This window comes from Pygoscelis adeliae, unplaced genomic scaffold (genome assembly GCF_000699105.1).
Source record: "Pygoscelis adeliae isolate BGI_AS28 unplaced genomic scaffold, ASM69910v1 Scaffold166, whole genome shotgun sequence".
Taxonomy (NCBI): Eukaryota; Metazoa; Chordata; class Aves; order Sphenisciformes; family Spheniscidae; genus Pygoscelis; species Pygoscelis adeliae.
Window position 1 is genome coordinate 6,704,925 of NW_008825156.1, and position 25,173 is coordinate 6,730,097.

At 39.7% G+C, this 25,173-nt stretch overlaps 1 long non-coding RNA gene across 1 annotated transcript in view; it reads right to left on the reverse strand.

Annotated features, from left to right (window-relative positions):
- Positions 1 to 12,076: 12,076 nt before the first annotated feature.
- Positions 12,077 to 25,173, reverse strand: part of LOC103920737 — a 22,174-nt gene continuing 9,077 nt past the window's right edge. The window contains exon 3 of the long non-coding RNA XR_663813.1: positions 12,077 to 13,011. This is a non-coding gene — a long non-coding RNA (uncharacterized LOC103920737). The remainder of the gene's footprint in view (positions 13,012 to 25,173) is intronic.

The following is a 25,173-nucleotide window of genomic DNA, read 5'->3' on the forward strand; positions in this document are numbered from 1 at the left end:
CCAGCTTTCTTTCAAAAACATGTCTATTTTTATACTGAAAGATTGTATTGTAAGTTTTGCTTTATACTTCATTTATTCACAAGTTCTGGTTTTGAAGACTGAAGAAACTACTCAAAGGTAGAAGTAAGGGACAGGAACTCTATCAAAAAGAGGTAACTCAAATCCAGACTCTCAGTTCGATCTGAAATGAGTTCAGCAATGTATGATCATTGCTGTTCCTCTTAAGTGGATGTGGTGCTGCTGGCAATGACAGCTTCAACAAACATACATGTGTCAAGTGCGGTGCTAAATGTGTTCATGAGTAGTGATTGAATCCCGGAAACTTCCAATGTTGTTGTCCAAAACCCAGACTTTATTTTTTATTTAATGCAGTAGGATTTTGGAGCGTTTTAAACACTATGACTTTACATAGTAGCATTTCCTTCCTCCTCTCTCTCTTCTCTCTATTTAAAAAAAAAAAATCTTGTCACCTATTTTGAAGCCTTGGAAAGGGATGTATCCAGACAACTAACTCAAATGAGAGAGTGAGTGGTGTACATAGCTCACAGCAGAGATTAGCAGTCAAAGCTCCTGTATCAGTCAGGATGCACACACAGTCAGTCTAGCACTTGGTGATAATATTTGCACAAGGCAAGCAGTGTCTGTTTAATGAAGGATATAAAAAGATTTGCACAGAGAAGTAATTCCTGCAGAGACAAAGATGATTTACTGACTGATAATTCACATCATCTTGCCCCAATCTGATTTCATTAACTCCTGGTAATGGGGGAAGAAAACCTCTCACGTTACAAGTGCACGAGAGCCTTTAAACCTGATTTATTGTCTTAAGCACAGTGCAAGACAGACAGAAACAAATGATATTTTTTTTCCATGGAATGTTGTTAGAATGTGCGTACTAAGATATTTTTCTTCTACTAGTCTGGCGCATCTGTACAACTTTGCTGCCATCTGCTGCCTTCTAAAGAAAATAAATCACTCTCATTTAAAATTATTGCTGGATGTCGAAGTGGCACAGTGCTGCTGCCAGCAGGGAAGCCTGCGTTTAAAAGAATTTTATATCTGGCCTGGGCTGGTTACTCAATATGCTGAGTAAGGCAGAGACGCAAATTTTTCATTCCTCCTGGGCTTTACTCAGAAAAAGCAGGAACAGCACAATACCTTTACATATTCTGAAGAGGTGGAGAAAGGAAACGACTCTGTTCTTTCTGTTGTTCTAAGCAAGCTCAGGGGTTACACTTTGCCCAACGGATGCCTGGATACTTCTATCCCGATACCACTTTTGCCACTGTGGGCTACCAAGAGAATGGTGAACATAGCAGCATTTTTTGAGAAAATAATGTTTTCAGGGTATGACATGAAGGGATCAAAGAAGAACGCTGGCTCCTGTGCGTTACAGGAATTACTATTTACTGATGAGTAAAGAAGGCTGAAGTTAGAAAGACCAGTACTGCCTTTTCAGGAGAACTCATGATGGGAGAGATGTACACATGCTGTTCATTTCTAGACAGAGAGCTTTTTAAAAGGCAGGAATCAGAACAGTGTGATGAATCAGACCGACCTGTTTCTCCCATCTATCTAAATAAGGCATAAACAATGCACCACCTCAGTAGTAGTTAGGTGTGAGCTGTCAGCTTCTACGATCACAGAACTGAAGTTGTTCCTCTAACCATTACAAAGAGAAGGGAATATTTTCTGCAATGACATTTTTATACTGGATTGAAATCACAGTCCTATTTACTCTGATATAATTATGTAAGTTATATACACTTAGTATAATATAAGTATTCTTCTTTTAATAAATAACCTGCTGTAAAATGTTTTTATTATAACACATAATTCAACAACATTTACACAAGAAGGAAGTAGCATATCTGGTATGAAAGGCTTCTTCAAATTCTACCTAAGGAAGCTAAATACAAAAGAGATGACTTGTAAAAGATTGTAAAGATCTCTTGGCTTATGTGAAGATTTTTTACAATTTATTTTTAATCCTGCTGAGTAACTCAAACAGGCATTGAAAAATGAGCCTTCCATCAAAATATTTCTTTTCATCTCTATGACTGTAGAGTTTCTTAAAAAAATTGTATACTATATGATGCCTACATACAACATTCATCCCTTTATTCATAATGGGTTTAAAACAAGTAGTTGAAATGGTACATTTTTTATTTACCTCTGGTTTGGAATCAGTGCTGGTTAAATTTGCTCTATACTGCATATACAGTGATTCACTACTTGGTTCATTTAGCCCGCCCAGCTTACCTATTACATACTCTATTATGAACGGTTACAAGTATGAGAATGGAAATGTTGTATGAATGGAGCACACTTGGAGCATGGACCTTCAGCCAGGAAATTACTTCAGCCTACATCTTTGCTTTCTTGCCTCAGGACAGGCATCAGTCATGTTCCCAGGCCAGAAAAGCAGCTTCCCTCTGCCTAAATCTGTAAGGCCCCAGGTAAGGCTGCAAATAAGGTGAAGCACTGCAGTTAACTACGGGCCGTTCAGGCAGAGGAGTGGGAGACAGGACTAATGAACAGGCTGAACCAGCACTACCCAATAGATGAATGCACAAACATAGATCATGGAAGCACAGAAACACATACATGCAAACACACCTAACCCAGTAAGGCACACTGTAGGACTGATGGGAAAAGGCTTGAGAAACTTAGGCCTACTGTCACCTACAGGGCACGTCATTAGTAATAACCACACAACTGACAGATATAGGAGAACAGGAATCAAAGCTATTGCCAGCCCTCTTCCATTAAAGGCTGTTTATTGGAGATCACTGGAGGCAAGCCCCTGCGTGTACAAGCCCAGTGAGAATCTGAAGAGCAGCACAGAGCACCAGGGCACCCTTGCTACAGTCTTGAAACAAAGACTTGTGCAAAAACTAGCCTAAACAGTCCTTGTACTGCACAAATATCTGCTAGGGGATGCCAGATCTCAGTCAAATTACTATTTTGAAATAGTAACTTTTATATATATGTATGTTTGAAAAGGGCTTCAAAATGGTATTTAGAATTCTGTTCCACATCCAGTTTTGGTTTCCAGTTAGGATTCCGTTCTGCTTTCTGGTTAAAAACGCAGCAGTTTGAAGCCACCAGTCACTGAATTAGTCCAGATTTTAACTCTGGCAACTCTCATGTATTCAAAATAAATGTGACTGGAGGAAAAAAAAAAAGATCTATAATGGAGAAAGGGATTGGAAAAGCCCAGTACCTTTAGAAAGACAATAGGTGTTGTAGGCCAAATCGGAGATGCTGAGGGGGGAAAAGTCATCTTCCGGCTCAGTGTCCAGCAGCAGCCAGAAGTCAGTATGTTGGACATCATCAGGGAGGTTACTGGGAACATGACAGAGGGGTCAGTCTGGCACTATATGAAACCTTGGTGCACCTCCACCTTGAGTTCAGCACACAGTTCCAATCTCTACGTCACAAGAAGGACAGTGGATCTACAGAGGGCAGAGAGAAGAGCAATGAAAACGGTCAAGGGGACGGAGTGGCTGCTTTCTGAGGAGACACTAAAAAGGCTGGAACTCTTCCATTTGGAGAAGTGAAGGCTGAGGAGTGGTTTAGTTTACAAAATCTTTAAGGTGGTGGATAAGGTGAACGCAGAAGTGTCATTCATCAAATCCTGCAATATTACAACTGGGGGGGGGGGCAGGGGGGGCACTCACTGAAACTAGCAGGGAAATGGTTTAAAACTGATTAAAGAAAATACTTTTTTTACACAGCAGTTAGTGAATTCCTGGAATTTCTTGTCCTGAGAGGCTATGGAGGTAGACAGCATCAGCAAGTCCAAAAAAAAAAAAAAAAAAGATAAGATATCTCAGATAACAGTATCAAAACAGATACTATAGGGAATAGGCAGAGGTGTGCTCTTTAAAATCCTTAATCCAATGATGCTGGGAGTGTATGAGGAGAATAGACCACAGGAAGTGGCCAGGTTCACATGATGTCCCTAAACAGTATCTCCTTTCACTGCAGGAGACAGTGGGGGCAGCACGTTGGCCTAGACAAACTACTGCTCTAACCCCATCAGACATTTTTTATGTTATTATGAATAAAGCTTCTGTGTTGAGAATCCCCTCCATGCAAGAAAAGCCATTCTGTTGTGCTATATTGGGAATGTGAATGGTACCAGTGCTGTGAATGGTAGCAGATGACTGGAAAACTGGCTAATGAGAGCATATAGGTATAGAAACACACGTCTACACAGTAAGAGATGCCAACAGGATTGTTCAACCTATGTGTCCACACACCCTCCAGCAGCAGCTTGAAACTCTCTAGGACCATAAGGTTAGAAGAGAGTTAACTCTTCTCTATAAGGCCTTGCAGTGTAGATAACAAAACAAAAAGACTCACAAGATCTAATAATTAACAGTAATTGTAACTACTATCACAAATAGTTGGGAGGGTTATAGAAGCAACTGACCAGTTTAACTACTTCAAGGGTGCTGCAGAGTGGAATAAAACATATTAATGGGAACTATTGTAACCATGTTCTGCTTTCTCTTAAATGCTGCTTGTTTAGGAACAGTATTTTAACGCTTGTGTTCTTGTCAACCACTGTAGCAAGAGAGAAACCACTTCTTTCGACTTCAGTTAAGAACAGCAGAGGTCTATGATGTGCTCTATGAGTACAATTGAAGTGAACGATATTCAATAAAAGGAGAAAATGCAATGGGTAAGAAGCTTATTCTTTGCTTTCATGTGTCTTGCATATTTTTGAAGTCACAAGTTTCTGTTGATTAAGGAGTTTTACTTTTACCCTGCTTTCTCACCAGCCTCTCTGCTGATGAAGGATGAATAGGGAAAGTGTTGACCTTTCTCTGTATGTTCCAGTTAATAAATACAAATAACACTTTCTTGTATCTGTGCCCAGTTTGGATAAAACACAGTCTGATAGATACTGTATCCCAGATGTTACATCTGATAATTAGGCAGCTTTAAAATGTAACATAGCTGAATGTTATTAAAACCACTAAAATAAAATTAAACCTTCATCCCTGTCATATTTTTTTCTGCAGGAAAACACAGGTTTTGCCTTGAAAAGGTCAGTTTAAAGAAGCAGCATAATGATTTAGAGGAAGATAACTTTCAATTCTAGCTTGTCTGTGTTAAATACTTTGCAATAAACTGCTCATCATTTGCTTATCATAGGCAAAACAGTCAGCTGGTAAGCTCTGTTGCTTTTGTGTATTCTAACACACTTCTAGTATGATCCAGAAAATCCAGGCGAGAGGTAATATATGTGATCACATGACTTGTTATCTTAAATGGTTTCATATGTGGTATTTGCTTGAGTTATTTGGCATGACTCAAGTTGACCTCATTGTTTGTACGCTTGAAAGGGAACAATTATGCAACTACTAAATGGTATGGAAGACAGCAATGCCATGCAAGACAGAAAAGAAAGTAGGAATGCAATGTCTACCAAACTGTCAAAATGTCTTACGCCAACATAATAAGTATATTTTCTTTGTATGGTCTTATATTACAGAATAATGAAAAAGCTAACATTCATGCTGGTAAATCTGGGTTAATCAAGACATCTTGTAGTTCTTGTAGTCATTTGGAACCTACAATTTTTGTCGTTCTCACATCAGAACCTGAATATTTTCAGACAAGTTTCATGCTTGCCAGAATAACAAAAAATAAAATAATTAAAGCAGACAATAGTGGCACTAAAAATAGCATCTTATGACAATGCTGTCAAATGATAACACACATAAATTGATGCATATGTATCTTCAGTTATAAAATCTTTGTACATACTTAACGTGAGTTTGGCAACATCTTAAGGAGGATGTTGAAGCAAGTACATCTTCAGTCTTATCAGTGGTTTATAAAAAACACTGATGAAATAACATAGTATTAATTAAAGCTGAACAAGACACAAACACTGTAACTTTCTTCTTGGTACTGACCTCCTTCTTGCAGAAGCATTTTTATTAACAAGTTAGAAAGTGAAGGATGGAACAGTCCTGGAAAATTTGCTGGTATCTATTTAATCTGGTTTTGAAGTTCTTTATTTTAGTTTTCCTGGCACCTATTTCAAGCTTTTGTAAGTGAAAACATATCTTATGAAACTGCAAGGCATCCTCTGAAAACTATTCTGCTTGATTTCAAATCACCTTGAAGTCTTTACAGAAGTTTTTGTTGAGCAGACAGAGGTTACAAGACAAAGACATTCTGTTGTTCTGAACCCTCTGACTCCAATCTCATTTTATCAAATATCAGTAGCTAGTGAGTGACTGAATGGACAACACCGAGCTGAATGAGCACAGCAGGCAGTGTGCTAATGCTTCAGAAGGGTGGGCACTTTCTGATCATTCCGTAATGAACCAACTTAAAATGGGTGGCAACAGGCTGCTGGAGGTACTTTAAGACAACGTTAAACTGTGCCATAATTAAAGAGTTTATTAGGCATTCTGTACTGATTCCAGTGTCCTGACTAAAGCCCACACCTGAGGAATTGCACGCTGTATTCCCTAGTTCCTCCTCCTATTTCAGGATTTTCTATTCCCTATTCTATAGGTCTCTGGGGATGTTATGCCTGTTCAAGAAAGCGCTCCAGTGAAGTACTGGAGAAAGGAAACTTCAGAAAAAATAGTAAGTATCTTTGGCTATCACACGAATGCCCAATCGATGATATGTGCTGGTTTGCTACCTAGCATAATAAGCTTTCCTTGTCCTACTAGTAGAATTGTTGATGCACATTGAGAGGACAAGAGCCTACAGAACATGACAAAGTGTTCTTTTGGAGCATGAAGGCTACTGTTGCCAGCTCTGAGGGAGGCAGACATTGGTGCCTGAGGATTATTAAAGTTTTCCCCCGGATGCTTGACAACATGATCTGGCCTCCAGATACTGTGTTTCTCTCAATATATGAGTAGGAAGATCAGTTTTAATTAGAATGACTTTAAAGCTGACCAAAGCAAATACCAATTACTGTCAGTCAGCACGGTGATTACAGCTACCTCAGACACATTACAACACAAGAGTGGTTGCTTTGTTTATGTGTTAGAAGTGGATGGCAAAGGAAAGCAAACATCATGGTTTAGCTCACAGCCTCAGAATCAAGAGGAGGAGAAAAGTACTATTGCTTACCATGACACATTCAGTATTTTGTTCTGGATTTCTTGGGACTTCTCTCAAACATTTACTGTCACAGACATCAGAGAGAAAAGTAAATGGATCGGATGGCTGATCAGAGTGCTTTTGTCCCCCAAATAGCTGGGATGGAACTGTACCAAACTGCAGTTTTCAGGCCACAGCATAGCCTTAGAGTCTTCTCTTCTGTTCAGCACAGTCTGGTAGTAACTGTGCTCGGTTATATATGTCACAGCTGCTCTTTCCCAGTCTGAAAGTGATACTGCACTTTGGAATCACGTTTCCCACTGAGCCCAAAAGCCTACATTGGTACCCTGAGGTGGTACTGCCTGACAGTGTTATCCTGAGCCAGAAGGCAATTATGTTCCCAAACACACGCTGTCAAGCTTTTCCATTTAAACAGCATTCAGCCTGTTAGGGCTCTTTCTCTGTAGCAGCAATGAGGGGAGTATCAACACTTCTGCACATTTGTAGCACTCATTAGCCCAGGTGTTCCCTCCTAAGTTCTATGTCTAGAATGTCTCTTAGATCATGTCTAAGTGCTATGACATGATCCATTCCTTGTTGTAGGTTTCAAAATTATTATCCCAAGCAGAATGCCTTGAGAAGGTAATGGTTTTCCTGCATGTGTCTAGGTCATTCTGACCCAACCCCTTTCCTGTAATATTGTCAGACAACTGGCTAACTGCCAATGTGCTCAACAAATTTAAAATGCCATTAGAAAGATTATGGTCTATGTTCAGTCCAGGTTTCCTCCAACTCAAACTGTTGTGAAAATGCCTGGAATATTTAAATATTGCTTGTACTGTGCAGAGGTAGAGTAGGATTTTTGTTTCTGTTGACTCCTGTCTGAAAAGCTCTGCCAATCTCTAAGTTATTTTCATCCACGTCTAACACGGAAGATTTTTGAAACAGCATTTAGCTAAAAAGGGAAGCTGACATAAAAGTGTATGCCAACTTTCCAAATGCTAAATTACAACTACTTTCTTGCCTCACTGCCACCTGTGAAGAATGTGGCTACACAGATAACCTAGAAATGGAAATATTAGTCTGCAATACAGCGGCACTTGACTAAATATTTAAGTAACTACAGAATTAGTAAGATGAGCCTGTATGACAGCACAGTCTGTGAGCTTGTGGGGACATCTCTCTCCCTGACTTGTAAAGATAAGTTATCTCTTTTAGCAAAACTTTACTCTTCCTGGGCTTGGTGACAGATTGGGTTTTTTTCCTGTACTACTACTACCTGACACTCACTTTGTAAAGTAGTAGGACTCACTGGGCAAGGAAATAGTTGCCACTAATTACATTAAGGTGAGAACAGGAAACAAGGATACTCTGGGGCGTCTGGGAACCAAGTGGATGCGAAAAGGCTACACCTTCATGGATTATGTCATCTCCTCCAAGAAGCAATCCTTGGTCCCTGAGCCAAGCAGTTCTATGTCGTTCATGCCCACTCTGCTACATTGCCATGCAGAGTGGCTGGCTATGTCTGTGCTGACAGCTGGGGTGAGGTTGGGGAACTGGGACTGTCTGTATTAAAAACAGCCAGGGCTCAGTCTCTAAATGAGAACATGGAGACTCCAAAACAAAAAGAGCTAGGAGGGGTCAAAAATCTGAAGAGTGGACACTGGGAGCAGATAGACAAGGAGAATGAGACAGGCCAGACATAACACAGATTAGAGAACGTGTGGTATAAATCAGTTCTCAGGGGAAAGACCCAGGAATTCATTAGTCTGTAGGGGAACATAGTGTGTTGTATATACTTCTACAGAACAGCAACACAGGTTCCTTGTGCAATAAAAGTTGTCCAGAAAAATAAATGCAAATAATAGCATACAATGTGTATAACAGTGCCTAAGCTAGAAGATCTAAGAAGTAGTTAGGAGATGATATAGCTCGTTAAAGATGCCTTTTATTAATAACGAGAATTAACTAAATGTATCTAAGAAGTTATAAAATGTATGGAAACCCAGAATATCACGATACTTAATATTAAAATCATTTAGGTGTGGACTTCTCTATAAGTTTGTGGAATGTTCAGCTAGAGGCATAAATGTCCATTTTCATTTGTTTACTGTCTAATAACAGTATCTGTGCCCCTAAATGGATTTCCAAAGCACATAGTTGCTCAGAACTGACCTTTCAACATTCTAAATGAAATCTGCATGTGTATGCCAGTGTTTAGGTGTTACTGTTTAGCTTTGGAAAAAGCTGGTTGGAAGTCTAAGAAAATGGGAAATGCATCAAGTTAGAATCTTTTTCCTGTTACCTCTTGTAGGAATCTGTAGTCTTTGTGAACTCAAGTTTTTCTTCAGCAAAGCTGCAAATAATTTTCAAGGAAACCAAAAATATTGTGTTAAGGTTCCAGGGCTATCTGTTTCTATTATTTTAGTTATTTTCCCTCTATATACAATTCTTAAAAAATATGTATATATACATAGTTAGAGAAGTTAGGTGGTGCATGCAGATATGCCCTCACTTGGACAGAAGACTTAAAAATTCAAAATGCCTTGAAAGGCAAAGTGGTAAGAGAGAAGTAACAGTTCATAAAGACTGTTATATATTGCAACAGAGAATATTATTTTTAAAAGTTATAGGCTTATGGTTTACCTTGCTGAATTCAACACAATTAACAAAATGGAGCTCAGTTTTTCTCCCACAATCTTCAGTTTTCCTCCAGAAAAGTGCCTTTTCCTGCCCCACGATTCTCTTTTGTTCTGCATGTGCCATTTGATGGATCCCTTGCCTGTCTTTCTGGTTACTAGAAGGCACTGAAAAGAACACAGATAATAGAGAGAAGGACTTCCTGGTCTCGCTGCAATACCAAGGCATGCTTTAGCCTTGATCAGCTATGGCAGGGAAGAGGCAAAGCCTTCACTTCACCTTGAGAGCTGTAATCTCTGCTTCCCTTGGTCTGGCCACTGGAAAAAGCCCATGGCTGATACTCTTTACTTCAGGCAGCATCGCAGTTTGTCTCACCGCATTTTGCCAGGATGGACATTTTTACTGAAGCAGTAAAGAGAAATGTCTATTGCCGGCAAGCACCTTTCAGTGACATGTTTTCAAACAGTTAGGCAAAAAAGTATCAGGGAGGACGTGGGTTTTCAGGGGCTGCCAGGCAAGACGAACCATCCCCTTCCTGTGGCTCTGGTGACATGCTTATGTCCTGCTTCTGAAAGCTCTGCAGGAAATTATGAGACAGAAACCAATTTCTTCTGGCAGAGAGCAGTTAACCTTTGGAAATCTAACTTGTATATTACAGCAGAGGCTTTGACTAATATGGTATTTTGAGGGAATCTTTGTCAATGCAGACACAATGCAGTCAGTTAACTGCCTTCAGCACCAACATTGACAGACTCTTCCTGGCTGTGTACTAGAAGTCCCCTCTGGGGTCCTGAAGCAGCAACCCAGTTCTCTCTGTCCTTACTCTAGTTGCAGATATGTAGCTTTCCCCTAGTCAGTGCTTCTGGCAAGGAAGTTGTTACTCCTGCAAGAGTGGAAATGGGAAAACCTGCATTTCTCCAAACTTGTCTGGATACCCAGGAGTCAGGAGGACTCTTCTAACAGACTGCCAGCTGGACCAAGAATAATGAAGTTCCAAGGTTTAAACAGTGGTCTGCTCTGGCCATTCTTGATGTAAAAAGATACTTTTACTCCCCTCCCCTCCAGTTCAGTCCTCCCACTCTTTAATTTTTTTGTTCCCTTTCTTGGACTTCTACGGATTAAAAACAGAAAACAAACAGCACCCCTTCCCCCACTTCAGAAGAAAACTTTTTCCTGCTTTTCTTGGCTGAGTGCTCCTTTCATACTCAGCGGGTATCCTTGGGATATCTCCCAAGGCAGGCTCTGCACAATGGCCCAGCACCAAGAAGCGTGGCTGTCTAGTGCCTAGCAACACTGACATGACCTTGAGTGGCTTAATTTTATAATTGCTGTCTCTTAAATAGAATGGGAACTCAAACCAATCTCCAAGACTCATAACCACACCAAAATCTCCTGAAAGGAGCAGACACTTTCACTGGCCTCAGTTCCCTTTCTGAAGGTTCCAAGATACTGAGTCCGTTTTCTTTGTTTTTCATTCATGCAATAACAGGAAATCCCAGAGAGCAGAACAAGAGATTTCATTGTTTCCCAGAACTGGTAACACCTTGATGGCTAATTTGGTTTAGGGCAAAATTAACTAAAAAACCCCAAAGAACCACCACCCTCATTCAGCTGTATGGTCTTATTATTAAGCAGCAATTGCAAACTTGCATTGACCTCAGCAGAGCCAAGATTTCATCCCAAACATATTATCAGTGCAGATGACTATCCGCCACTGTGTTGGAGATCTGTGATCCATATTCTCAAGTTCTTTCTAAGAGTTTGAAATCAGACATCACTTGCCACAAACATCTCCTGAGTAACATCAATGAGGAACCACAATGTTCTAAGGTAGTTGATCTCCTTCACAGTAACTGATTACATTCACAAAATAGTTAATTTCTGTATCATACTAGTCATTTCGATACCTTAGCACTATTTCAAAAGCTGGCAACATGATACATGAAATCATATAATTCATAAGTATTAGGGGAGCATATTCTGGTAGCTCTTCCAACTTCTGATCAACAACTGAATAGTTTGGCAAACATCCTTCAGTCCTTCAGACACAGAGGACAAACACAGAATTTGGACAAGAATACACTTCCATTTCTTGGCCATGTCGTGATCTTTACAGGGATAAAAATGCATCCAACTTAAATGAAGTTCATCACAACATTTCCATAACATTTGTCCAACAGTGTGGTGGGTTGACCTTGGCTGGCCGCCAGGTGCCCACCAAGCCACTCTATCACTCCCCTCCTCAGCAGGACAGGGGGAGAGAAAATAAGATGGAAAAGAACTTGTGGGTCAAGATAAAGGGAGTGTAATAAAGCAAAAGCAAAGGCCACGTGCAGAAGCAAAGGAAAATAAAAAGATTTATTCTCTACTTCCCATCAGCAGGCGATGTCCAGCCACTTCCTGGGAAGTAGGGCTTCAGTACGCGTAGCAGTTGCTCCAGAAGACAAATGTCGTACTAACGAATGCTCCCCCCCTGCTTTCTCTTAGCTTTTATTGCTGAGCAGACATCATATGGTATGCAATATCCCTTTGGTCAGTTTGGGTCAGCTGTCCTGGCTATGTCCCCTCCCAAGATCTTGCCCTCCCCCAGCATACTGGCCTTTGGGGGTTAGGGGGAATGTTGGAGACAGCCTTGGTGCTGTGCAAGCACTGCTCAGCCGTAGCCAAAACACTGGTGTGTTATCAACACACCAATACACAATTCTAGCTACCAGTACAAAGCACAGCACTATGAGGGCTGCTATGGGGAAAATTAATTCCATCCCAATACAGATAGGTTTGCCAGCTCTCTGGCCCTTTAAAGTTTTGGAGGCAATGTTCAACATACAACGAAACTTTTGGTTACCTATATTGATTTGCTGCAAACAAGTGATTGCCAGTTGCCTTGATAAATGTTAGCATTTTCCTTTGAAGTTTGGTATTATTTGCCCCCTCTAATATGTGAAAGTGTTGACTCACAAACATAGGCAGATTTAACTGATGGTGGCCTTCAGCTGCCTATCTTTATGATTGCTTTTTGCTTCCTACAACAGGGAAATGGAATAATCCATCCAGCCATTTCTAAACCGCTCCACTATAAAATCAGGACTGATTCTGCTTATGTTATAGAATGTGGTGATTTGGGAGCATTTTTGCATGCAGTTCAACTGTCCCTGCAGCAGAGGTGACAATCTTTGGAAGAAGCAAGTCATAGGCACTGGGAAAGCCTCCACTTCCAAGCTGACTCCCACCGTGCTGAATCCCACTGTGTCACTGTTGGGGTGTTATCAGCTGTCTTCGTTTCTATACAAGGACTTAACAGCATATTGTTTATGAATCTCCACAGAGGACTTAATACCCCTCTGTGATAGACCAATGGTGACAGTCATTCTTAGACTATTTACAACATACATTAGCACTGGCATTTAAAAAGCAGTGGACAAATGTTGAACTTATGCTATTCGATTGCTAATTCAAAGTGAAATACATTACCAGATCATTCTCATCTAAAACATAAGAGATATACAACTGGACTATTGTAATTCAGCTTACAGCAGTATCTGAATGCAAACACGAACTAGGTCAGAATTATTTTAAGCTTTTTATAAAGAAGGTTTGCAACATTTTAACTGCATAACTTAAAGGTCTTTATCCATCTATAACTAAGATTTTAGACTAAATCTGATTTTTACATTTTGTTAAGCCTTAGTTTATTTAATGATTGGAACACCCCACCCCCCACCCCGACAATTAGAACTGGATCGTCACTTTGTAATCTGCCCTGAACAAAGTAGTAGCATGGAGTTGTCTGTGTCCCCAAACTAAGAAAACTGCTCCTGTCCTGCATCAGATGAAACCAAAGTCTCTTTAATGCAATGATCTTAGCAAATGATTGAGGAAAGTGAACCAAAGCCTCCTTTGTAGTTCTACAGAGCCTGCTTTACCTCTCTTACCTGTAGGATTAAGCTCAACTGAGAAATAAAGGGGACACTTTATGCTCACTTACATCTCCATGTAGGGCCATGATAGTAGACCTTAAAGGAGAGCTAATTAATTGACAGACAAACCATCAAGACATCAAAGAAATGGTTGGTTCTTAACAGGTTTTGCATGATTAATAAGGCAGGTTAGGAATTAAAACCCACATCTCCCACTGCCCATCCTCAAGTTCTAAACAGAAGAGTTATTTTACTGTTCATTTATATAATAAATGAGGTTCTGGATCTCTCTTTAATCAAAATTTAGAATCACATAGCTTATTTGGAAATATGACTAGAACTGGGTGTCTGATTGATCCCACATGCATATTGGGAAGTACATAACATACTGCAAAGTTATGAAATACCTGCTGATTTCTATTTGTTTTAAGATTAGGCAATATATGTGCTTGATTAACATTCCAACTTAATAAAAGCCCAGTAAGTTCCCTGTAAGTTATGTAAGAATAATTTTAAAGTATTTCATGAAAGAAATGATTTTCCATTAAAGAAACTGGGACAATTCTAAATGCCTTCATATGTTAGCCAGCTAAAAATATTTTATCATAGGAACCACAACACTTATCTCTAATGTTCAGGAATTCATCATTATTTCTTCAGTAAAGCATGTCATTCCAAATAATTCCATATTAATTAAATGTACTATTAATTTTCATAATAAAAAAGTACATACTTCGAACTAAGTTGTAATTACATTGTGTTCTTTAGCGTTTTGTTGAAGGTGGACTATTTTATAAACTTTCATTGTTCATGAGGCTAATTTAGCTTAATTTTCCCATCACATATAAATGCATCTTAATCTTTTTCTATTCAGATGTTGAAGTAATGGGAATTAATCTTCCATGATCACATTCAAAGGAGGCTTACTCACATCTGCAGACAGAGACAATAAAAGTGACTGTAGCCATTCCCAATGCCATTCCACATGGACTGGCCCAACCCAGCCATGGGGCTTATGGCTTCAGTAGTAGGAATGGCTGAATTAAATGCATATCCACTCCTTCAGCAGTCTCAAATTGAAGACTGGTCCTTTCAAAGATAAAACCAGAAGCAGCTCTCACTAATACACCCATCTGTAGCTGAAGTAGAGAACACTACCTCCATTAAGCACTTTCTGCTCTAGAGACTGTAAATTCCAAGAGATGAAATGCATGTGAATAGGCCATCTTTCAAGAGTTTTTACAAGCAACCTGGGTGAATTGTGACAACTGAGGTACACCTATAAATTACTGTCACTGTTTGTGACAGCAGATAAGCACCACTAACTCAATTTATAGTCCTATCTCCAGCTTCTAGATCCCTCTTGGTTCCTCCACATTGCCAAATTCCTGTCAGCATCAACTTAGAAAGGCCTCCCTCTAAGTGGTGTTACATTCTGAGTGATTCTTGCTGCTCTCCTGGCAGCCTTGTCATCCTCTGTAGCTGGTTCCCTTGCCTTCTGCTCCAGAATCATTATCTAGGTCAATCCTTTTCTTGCTGAATGGAGCTTGCAAACTCCCTACATCACACTGTGACAACTAAATCCACTTAGGACCATGAGTCAGATACATCCCACAATACGCAGTTCCAGTATTGCCTCATGCATCAGACACATCCCTCCTGAATTGCAAGAGCAAGAGACTTAATTGATTCAATTTTAATTTGGAATTCTCTTTCTAATCTAATTTTCAAAAGGTCATATTAAGAAAAAAAACAAAGATATGACTCGTGTTACGTAATGGTGTAAGTTTGCTTCCCTCCCCTAAATAGCCTTTTAACTTATTGGAATTAGTTGCATAAAGCAAGCTGGATTTAGCTCAAGTTCTCCTTTCTGTGGATTGTTAGCTTTAAATTAGATATCTTGTGATTTTCTGGGTTATGAATATGCAAGACAAGTAAGAGCTATTGAAGATACTCCAACAAGACCAATGAGATGGCAGGTAAATGTTGAACAGGAAGAACTTATTGTGAGTGGTAGGCTGAGGAATTGCTTCCCAGAGGACTGAGGAGAGCTCTGTTCCTGGGATTTCTAAAAGAAATCTCAACGCAGGAGCATGAGACTGTATGGGTCTCAGCAGTTAGGGGAACACATTACACATTTTTTGGAGTAAAGTTCTAGCACATTCTGTTATTTCTATCAAATGCTATTTGCTCTCTTAGTTTCCAGCTAATTAATTTTATTTAAAGGTAAATAAAATGTTCCATGTTGCTTTGTTTGTTTTGCCATAGTTCTGCAATTCATCTGTTTGCCGAAATGGTGTTGTGTTCAGGTATCAGTGAAATGTGGACCACATTGCTTCAAACAGAAGGGGTACTGCTCACCATCTCATGATGTGTTTTGTATTATGAAGAAAATTAATTGGGGGGGGGATAAGATGACCCAAGAGGCCTATTCTATTTTTATTTTTCATTACTCTTTTTTTGTAATGCTTTCTCTCCTACAAATAGATACTTAACTGGATTTGGACCTACATTTAGCATTCGTGGACCTTATTCCCTTTATTTTCTCTGGTGAGATCAATGTTCTGCTGTGATTCATGGAGCTACGTGGGTATGAAAGCAGTCTGAGAGAGAAGAGTTATCTCACAGGAACTGAAGGAAGGAAAATGCCCAAATCTCATAGAAACCCTATGAGAGCTAAGCCCCAGCCTTTGGTCCTGCTGTTCTTTTTGTCTTTTATTCCTTCAGAAAGGAATTTGTGGCCCCTTGGTAGATGGGAAGCAGAAGGATTCAGATATGACCTCTACCTCACAAACTGATGATTACTGGAATTTGGGAAGATATGCAGGGAAAGGGTGACTCAATACTTGCCTTGTTTTTATGCACTTTATGTAAGCACCCGTTAGTTTTGCTTTAGTCGCTGTGATGTATACTAACTATGTAATAATGGTCAATGCTTATGTGACCAGCTCACTAGTTTTCATGATAAAACACTTTGTTATTAATCTAAAACCAGAGTATAAATCAGTAAACAATGTAAAATTCACAATTATTTTCACTTGCAGAAGTATTCACTGGAGGATAGAAACCAATGTGAAACCCTTCGGCAGGACTTTCCCTAAGTGATTTTGCACGGCAAAGGAAGATAAAAAAAAGCAGTATATAGAACAGCTCAAATCTTGCAGATAAGTCACAGGGATCCACGTAGACCTTGGGGACATATTTTTGTGTAGAGTCCCTGTACCTGTGCACAGCACAGGGCCCTATGACCTGATTTGAGGAAGCCTGTATCCGAGGCATGTGATTTGCTCAGCAAATAACAATTGAGCTGCTATTTTTAAGAGAGTTTTCCCTATACTGAGGATGCTACAGGAGAACATTAGCACTGGGCCTATCAGCATTTCTGCAGGGCTGATGGAGGCTGCACTACTCTCCCACATAACTGGAGTAATTAGTGGAAGGGATCACTGCTTCTGTTGGGCAAAAGAGTCACCAGATATCTAAGTCCTCTGTTCTGCCCCCTCTGAGACCATCTCTTTCCTTCACCATTCCCTTCAAATCATTATTTTTCTCTTCAAGGACTGAATCATGGCGCCCTGCCTGTGTCCTTGTTAAGATCTCAGCTAGAAAAATGCTTTTGCTTAAGAAAATAACATCATGAGAAAGGCCATGGCAACGCAAACACTTGTTTTGCCAGAACACATTTATACTGGATGGGTGGGTAGTTCAGATGGCCATGAACACTTAATAAAGCTCATTTTTCTAGTAATTCCCCAAGGCACTTTCTTCAAAAAAACTGTTATAGAGAGACAGGCATTTCAGTGGAAACTGCCAGACTTAAAACAAGTATGATTACCTTCTTTTCATAGTTTTTTCTTGTCACCTTAGCAATCTAGGGAAGGCAATGTCTAGTCTAAATAAATTGGATCGTATTATGCGTTTTCAACTCTTCAGTCTTTTCTAGTTTTTTTTTTTTTTTTTGCATCCAAAATCCTAATAACAGCCTGTAACACATTTACATTCCTGCATTCTTGCCTCTGTTTTGTTGGGTACACAGTATTCCTCCTTCTTTTTTTTTCTCTCTCCCTTTGGTAATATAATCATTCCGCATTTTTCCAGATTTGGACACACAGAAATGTTTTCAGCCTCCAGTTAGTGTTTAAACAACAACAAAAAAAGCACCTCTGGCCTTCAGGCATGAATTTAAAACATTAAACCGAATGCAGAAAGAAGCAATATGAAATCTAGGATGAGGAAGTCAAAGCTGTCTAAGAAATTTCACAGATTCAGATAATTTAAGGCCAGGATGAACCAACAGATCTCTTAGTTTGACTCCTGTTTGTTAAGACCATTACATTTTACCCATTTATTACTATATTGAGATCCACAACTCTGTTCAACTGAAGTATTGCTTCCAGAAAAGTACACTGCTTTTCAAGTGAGAATATCAAGAGGTAGAAAATCAGCAACTTCCCCGACACTGACTAATCATACACACTGTTAAAAAGCATGCCTAACTTCTCATTTGAATTTGCTGGCTTCACCTTGCTGCCCTTGGTTCTCATTTTTCCCTCTTTCTACAGGGCCCTTAAAGAGCCCTTATGTCCCTGATAACTTCACACAGAGAAATTATTTGTGAACTCATCTACCCACCTTTGGTCCATAGATCTGTTCAAACTGCAGCAATATATGCTCCCCAAACTGCTGTGGTGGATTTCAGTCCACTGGTAGCACTAAGCTTTTCTTAGTAGGCTATAGCATTACCTCTTCCATCAGCCTCCACAGTACATACATTTCCTGGACACAGGTTCTCTGTTCCCCCTTCACAGAAATAGACCCAACAACTGATCTGTCTCCAGTTTTCAGAATCCCAAGTGAACCCCAAGGCACTCTCTGCAAAACTATAGTTGGAATTATATTTTATACCTTAGGAAGTACCTAAGGTGGAAGGTATACACACTATAACACACATTGCATGTATTTTTAAAACATTACTGCTCTTCATTTGGATAACCCAAGAAATACAATGTGTATTTTCTTGACGCATCCTAAATCACTTGTTACAAGTAGATACCATATCATCTGGAGTTATCTAGAACCCTTCTCTGAAAGCTCCAGCCAGAGTTTCTCCTGTCCAGCTTACTTCCTCAGATCTCACTCCCTGCAGCTAACTCAGACCTCCTGTCCCATGTTTTCAGTTCCACCCTATATAAAATCCTTCCATTTTTTTCTCTAATACTTTTATGTGCTTGAGCCTTTTCCACTTTATAGACCCATTTATAGCACCTGGCTTCTTTGGTTTTTTGTTGAAGTTTCATTCCCCTGTAGAAACATTTGGAGTAAAAGGTTCATCTAAACTCCTTGACTAATTGTTTGGTCAAACTATACGATTTCAAACAAAGGATTCCCTTTTATTCCTAATCTCAGATAGAAAGACTTTCTTAGCAAATGTGGATACATATTCATACACAGGCATTAAAAACACACCTAAACATTAAAAACCAGGCAAAAGTTTCCATTACATGGATAACATTCCCTCAGTTATCACAACTACAATTAATTACATTTTTTGATCAAGTTAATATTTTATCAGCTCCTGAATTATGAAAATAAAAGAAGCAACACTTCTGTAAAATTACTTTAGCTCCTGATCCTGCAAGAATGGGCAAAACCCGTCCATGAATTGTGTGGGAAGCTGACAGACTAGGGGCACACCATCTCAGACAGTTATCTCAGGGCAGGTCTGAAAGAGGTGGCTCTGCTTCCCTGTTCTGTCCTTACTGGATCTTGTTGCACAGCATGGGTCCTTGTCATTTCACCTGCTTGACAGCTCGTGCCATACATGTGGAAACAACTTACTTTTCCTTCAATCTATCACAGTATTTAAGTCTGCTAGAAAGACAGAAGCATCTCCCACAGGGAGGGAAACAAACAGCAAGTTGCTTTGTACTGTTCAAAACAGATAGAAAAAACAGTTCTTTTAAAAGATACTCAGACTGAAATGTCACAGAGTCGGGCTTTGACGTACTGTGAGTAAATGAAGCAAGTAGTGAAAAGGCCGGCAGAACAAACATGGGCATGCAATGGAGAAATACTGTCTTGGCATTGGGACCTGTGTGAGGGATGTGCAAAGTCATTCTGCAGAGAAGTCCAAATTCCATGTTTAATGACTGCTTGTCTAAATTTAGGACTATATGATACACTTGATCTACAGCAAGATGCACACTGATATCAGTGGGGTACTGGCATTAAGATCAAGGGGATAAACTATCCTTTCGTACTGTGGTAGCTAACTCAGGCTTACTACCACAATTGTTTCTCAGTTGAGGAAACATTCCCATCTTGACTTTCACTGTTATTTCTGCACTTTGATTTTCTTCTTTAGTTTTCCTTTTGCTGCTATTAGTTCCCTTTCAGTCCCCTTTTCTGCCTTTTTCTTCCCTTCCCTCGGAGTTCTCCTCCCTGTAATATTTCCTCTTTCTTCTCATGCTTAATTCTAATTGCCTCTAACCAAAAAGTTTTGCTAAGCATTCCAAGTCATGCCATTAGATTTGAGTGTTAACTGTTCAAAGACAACTAACGTCACTCAGAATATTATTTCAAGTTGCCTATTTGTAGAGTCCTGAAGAAAATGCTGCAAAAGTTTACAATGGGTTCATGTTTAGAATATTGTAATGGATTTTTTTCTCTCCAGGGAAAGTGATGGGTGTAACCACTGTAGCATAAGCTATTCCACAATAGTTGCTCTTAAATAACTAGTTGCAGCTTTTAGAATAGCTCAGAAATAGCTTATGCCATGAGAGCTGTATCAGTCAATTTCCTTGTGTAGACAAAAGCTTTTGTAAACAGGATGGCTTGGCACATGATCTACTTTAATGTAAACTTAAATTCTGGAGAAACTGGATATATCATGGGCTTGTGCAGTACATCAGCTGGGGAAAATGGAAACACTCCACAGACTCAGATAGGTCTTTTCTTGTCTCTGTTTTCTGTGAACCACATCGTTGGCGCTTCTCTGTCCCTAATTGTTGTATTATGATCTTTCTGGCCTCCAGCTCTTTGTTCTAATGATTAAACAAGACTAACATTTTTTTGAGGTCATAGTGATAATATGATAGCCCTTTTGAAGGGATTCAGTAAACAGAATATAGCCGTAATGTATTGTGATATTATCAGAACCTGAATTTCGACTTTTGGCAATATTATCACTGAAGAAACTCTAACTGTTTTTAAAAACTTTAAATATATAGTGGGCAGAAGAACTACCAATAATAAGCAAAATAGGTTTATAAAGCACAAGACTCACTCAGTTTCCTTTCTTGAGCACACTGGGCAGTTACTGAAAGGACGACAGCTGCCAAGTGATTCCTTTAAAGGATAGCATTCTTATTACATAGTCGCTCCTGTCTAAGATGGCCATCCAGAAGTAGTTTCCAAAATAACTAATATAATTCTGCCTCACTCCGAGATTCCTGGTAAGCAACTGATTTTTAGTAGTTACTGTTGGCCACATGGGATTCAACTCTTGAGAATGATTGACTCCAGCATTCTTAGGCACCTATGTGGAGATCAAAAGAAACCATTTTTTTGACAGCGTTTGCTTCTTCTCATGGACTATAAAGAATCTTCGAACACCAGCTTAGATTTAGACAACTATCTTTCAAACATCTAAAGTTAGGTCAGATAAGTTCCCATGCCCAAAGCCTGTCCTACCTTTGAATTACACATATGCTAGATTGCTAAATGGACATTAGGATTTAAATGAATCACTGCATGCTGCCTAAGAAAACCATACTATTAGACCAGACTTGGACAGGAAAAAAAAAAAGAAAAAAAGGAGAATGATTATGGGACAATGACTTCTGATGTGGACCCGGGAAGAAGTGGTTTGTCTCAGAAACTTCAGTGGCTCTTCCCGATGTGACTCCTTTTGTCCTCTGTCCTACATCTTCCGTGGCAGCAGAGAACTGTTAGGTTGGTTCAGCCATGGTCCCAGCTCTGCTTTGACCCCAGTCTTTTCTCCATAGGGCAGCAAAATTCTGTTTTGCCTGTCTGTTGAGTAGTCATTAGTTGATCTGCACTCACCTTCTTAGGTCACATTAGGAGACCAAAGCCAGCCCAACTATTTAGTCAATAACTATAAAAATCATGTTTCTTTTTCTCTAGAAGATACCCATAGAGGCAGAAAATGGCAATGTGAATATGCAATAAGGGAAATGACTGTGGATGACAAATGTTGAGCAATTATATCTGAGCTCACCATGAGAAATGATGAGGAAAAAATCAGTGTAAATTGTGTGCATGTCTGTTGTGTGTGTGCATGCATGCATGCATGCTGATTACTGGGAAGGGAGATAACAGCCATTGAAGCTTGTTGCAGTATTTTGAGGAAAAAAGTAAGAAACCTGAAATGTGGCCTTTTCCCAGCTTTCTGAACAACTCCAGAGCACTGCATCAAGTTTGATATGCCAGACTGTCAAAAAGACAGTTCACAAAAGGAAGGCCACACTACTGAAAACCACTGATTAAGTATACACCCTGAAGCAGCCAGGCAACGAAGCAGCACAGGTATCTGAAGGGTTTAAATGCCAAGAACTTAAAATGTATAACTAAAAATGATAATATGAAAGTGGCTGAGGCTAAATATCAGAGAAAACTTTTTGACTAGTCTTGGGTGTCTCTAGTGAGGTAATAGAAATCTCCACGTACAATTTTAACACTGTTAATTCTAGCACCAGTAACTGTACAGTTTGTAAGAAACAAGAACTGCCAGGGATTAATATGAAAGACTATGAGCTGTTTTCCCTCTCTGACCGTTGAGATTGCACCTAGATCTTGCTCTTGCACATAGAAGTCCAAAGCACACAAAACTGTAATTTTTTATTTAAACACTAGGTGACTCTGTGGGCTTTTTTAAGTACAGCATTTCCCAAGCCTGCACGAGTTTTGAAAAGTAAATAGGATTCAGAGAGATGTGCTCCATTGACAGTCATTATGGACTATGTAACTTTTTCTAGAAGACCCTCTATTGTGAATGATCACAAGGAAACATAGATACTATTTAAAAACAAAAAAAAAAGAAAAAAGAATTGTCTTCAGCCTTTGACCTACTTGGAACTGATAGTCAGGAGGGGCAAAAGGCATTGGCTTTTAGTGTCTTCCCTGTGTCTTACCGAATTTTCACAGTTAATTGTGCCCATGGGATGCCTGTGTGGTGACTAAGGATGGGAAAATGAAGGCTATGGATTCTGGCCCCATGCACGGAGAAAGCTGGCATTAAAGTGGTTTTAAGCTGTTGATATGCCCTTCTAATTCTTGAACCACTTTGCACTGGTCTGTGTCCTACTGGCACAAGAAAAATTCTACCCTTTTTGTCTTGAGCTGGTTACAAGTACCTCAAGGCACCGCTAAGGCATGTAAGCACCCCTTCCTTCCCACAATGCTGCAAAATGCTGAAAAATTGTCCGGAGGGATTATCCTTGGATTCCATTCTCCCAGAGTGATCGTCCCAGAGCTGGTCAAGCTGATTGGCAGTCAGATAGCTTCTTTTCAGAACAAGGGACCCAAACCAGCCTTAATTTGGGGAAAAACTGATTCCACATTATCAATCAGCAAACTTAATGACTAATTTCATTTGGGACTCTGAAAACATTCTATATGTCTTTCAGAGGTGTTGCAGATCTACAATCCTTTCTTATCTAGTCTTTAGCCACAATTAGCATACTTCCTCACATCAGAAAAGAAATGGATGCATTTTTTCTTAGCAACCTTGCAACTATCACCCTGGACATGGCCATAATACTTACGCCTTTAAAACTTTTTTGTTCTTCCCTTGTGCATGATTTTCACCTGTAGAATTCATCACTGGACTAGTCCTTGTAGAGTATTTTGGCAATCAACAACAGCTGGATTTTGTATGAACAGATTCAGTACATTATGAACTGTTAAAGCATATCTGGAAAAGCAAAGAGAGAGAATGTATGTGAAGTTTACTCTTGCTCTTTTACCAAATAACCAGTTTCAGTACCAGATTACTAAACGAATGTTTGCATACAGCAAATTTACCTTTCCCCATTGTTTTGGGGTAGAATATCTATAACAGTTTAAAATTTATATTTCATTTATATGAAATAACAACACAATCTGAGTTTTGAAGAAAGACTAAATTGAATTGAAAAAAAACAAAGTTGAAGAAATATCAATGTGATGGTCTCTTTTTAAATTATCTACTAATTTAAGTTCTAGATTCCTCCGATATTTGTTTTGTAAACAAAAGGTTGTCAAAATTCAGAAACTAATTATTAGGGAAGCCAGGCAATGAGTTTAACAGCTCTTTTTTTCTTCCACTTTGGTCTAGATCTGAGAAGACAGGCTGTTCCCCTACTCTCTGCTTATGCCCACTGGATCATACAGGACATGACAGGTATAAGCCACTCAAACAGCTGACTAATCTAGCAGGTGACCTTTCATTTCACACTTTCTTTCATCTGCTCCAGTCTCTACTGGCTACCTGAGTCTCAAAGAGATTTGTCTGCGTTTGAGCTACTCCCTGTGGAAATTACTTCTTTTCAGCTGCATGATCTAGCAAAGAGTTTATTACATACAGAGACCCTCCCCATAGATCCTTTGTCTTTCCATGGTAGCACAATATGCCTGAGCATGGTAATCTATGGCACATTCCTTTGGCTCAATAGTGCATTGCTGTGACCTGTCTAAGCATCAGTTAGAGGATGTCTTTGCAGTATACTGGGGGCAGACATGAGCTTACACTGGCTGTAGTCTTAACCAGCAAAAGCTAAGAGCTGAAAGAGCTGTGCTATATCTGGTCATACAATGTTTGGATCAAAGCTGGCTGACATCCCCCTGGCTCACAGTGCACAATGAAGCTCTAGAACAAGCTCACTACCTTAGGATGTTGTGGACAGCAAAATAGACGCCGTTAAAAATGGAACTGGACTCATTCTTGGAAGACATTCACTGACTGATGACAATCATAGAATCATAGAAATGTTTGGATCAAAGCTGGCTGACATCCCCCTGGCTCACAGTGCACAATGAAGCTCTAGAACAAGCTCACTACCTTAGGATGTTGTGGACAGCAAAATAGACGCCGTTAAAAATGGAACTGGACTCATTCTTGGAAGACATTCACTGACTGATGACAATCATAGAATCATAGAATCATTAAGGTTGGAAGAGACCTCCAAGATCATCGAGTCCAACCATCAACCCAACAACACCATGCCCACTAAACCATGTCCCTAAGCGCCTCATCTACCCGTCTTTTAAATACTTCCAGGGATGGTGACTCAACCGCTTCCCTGGGCAGCCTGTTCCAATGTTTAACTACTCTTTCAGTAAAGAAATTTTTCCTTACATCCAATCTAAACCTCCCCTGGCGCAACTTGAGGCCATTTCCTCTCGTCCTTTCGCCAGTTACTTGGGAGAAGAGACCAACACCCACCTCGCTACAACCTCCTTTCAGGTAGTTGTAGAGAGCAATGAGGTCTCCCCTCAGCCTCCTTTTCTCCAGGCTAAACAACCCCAG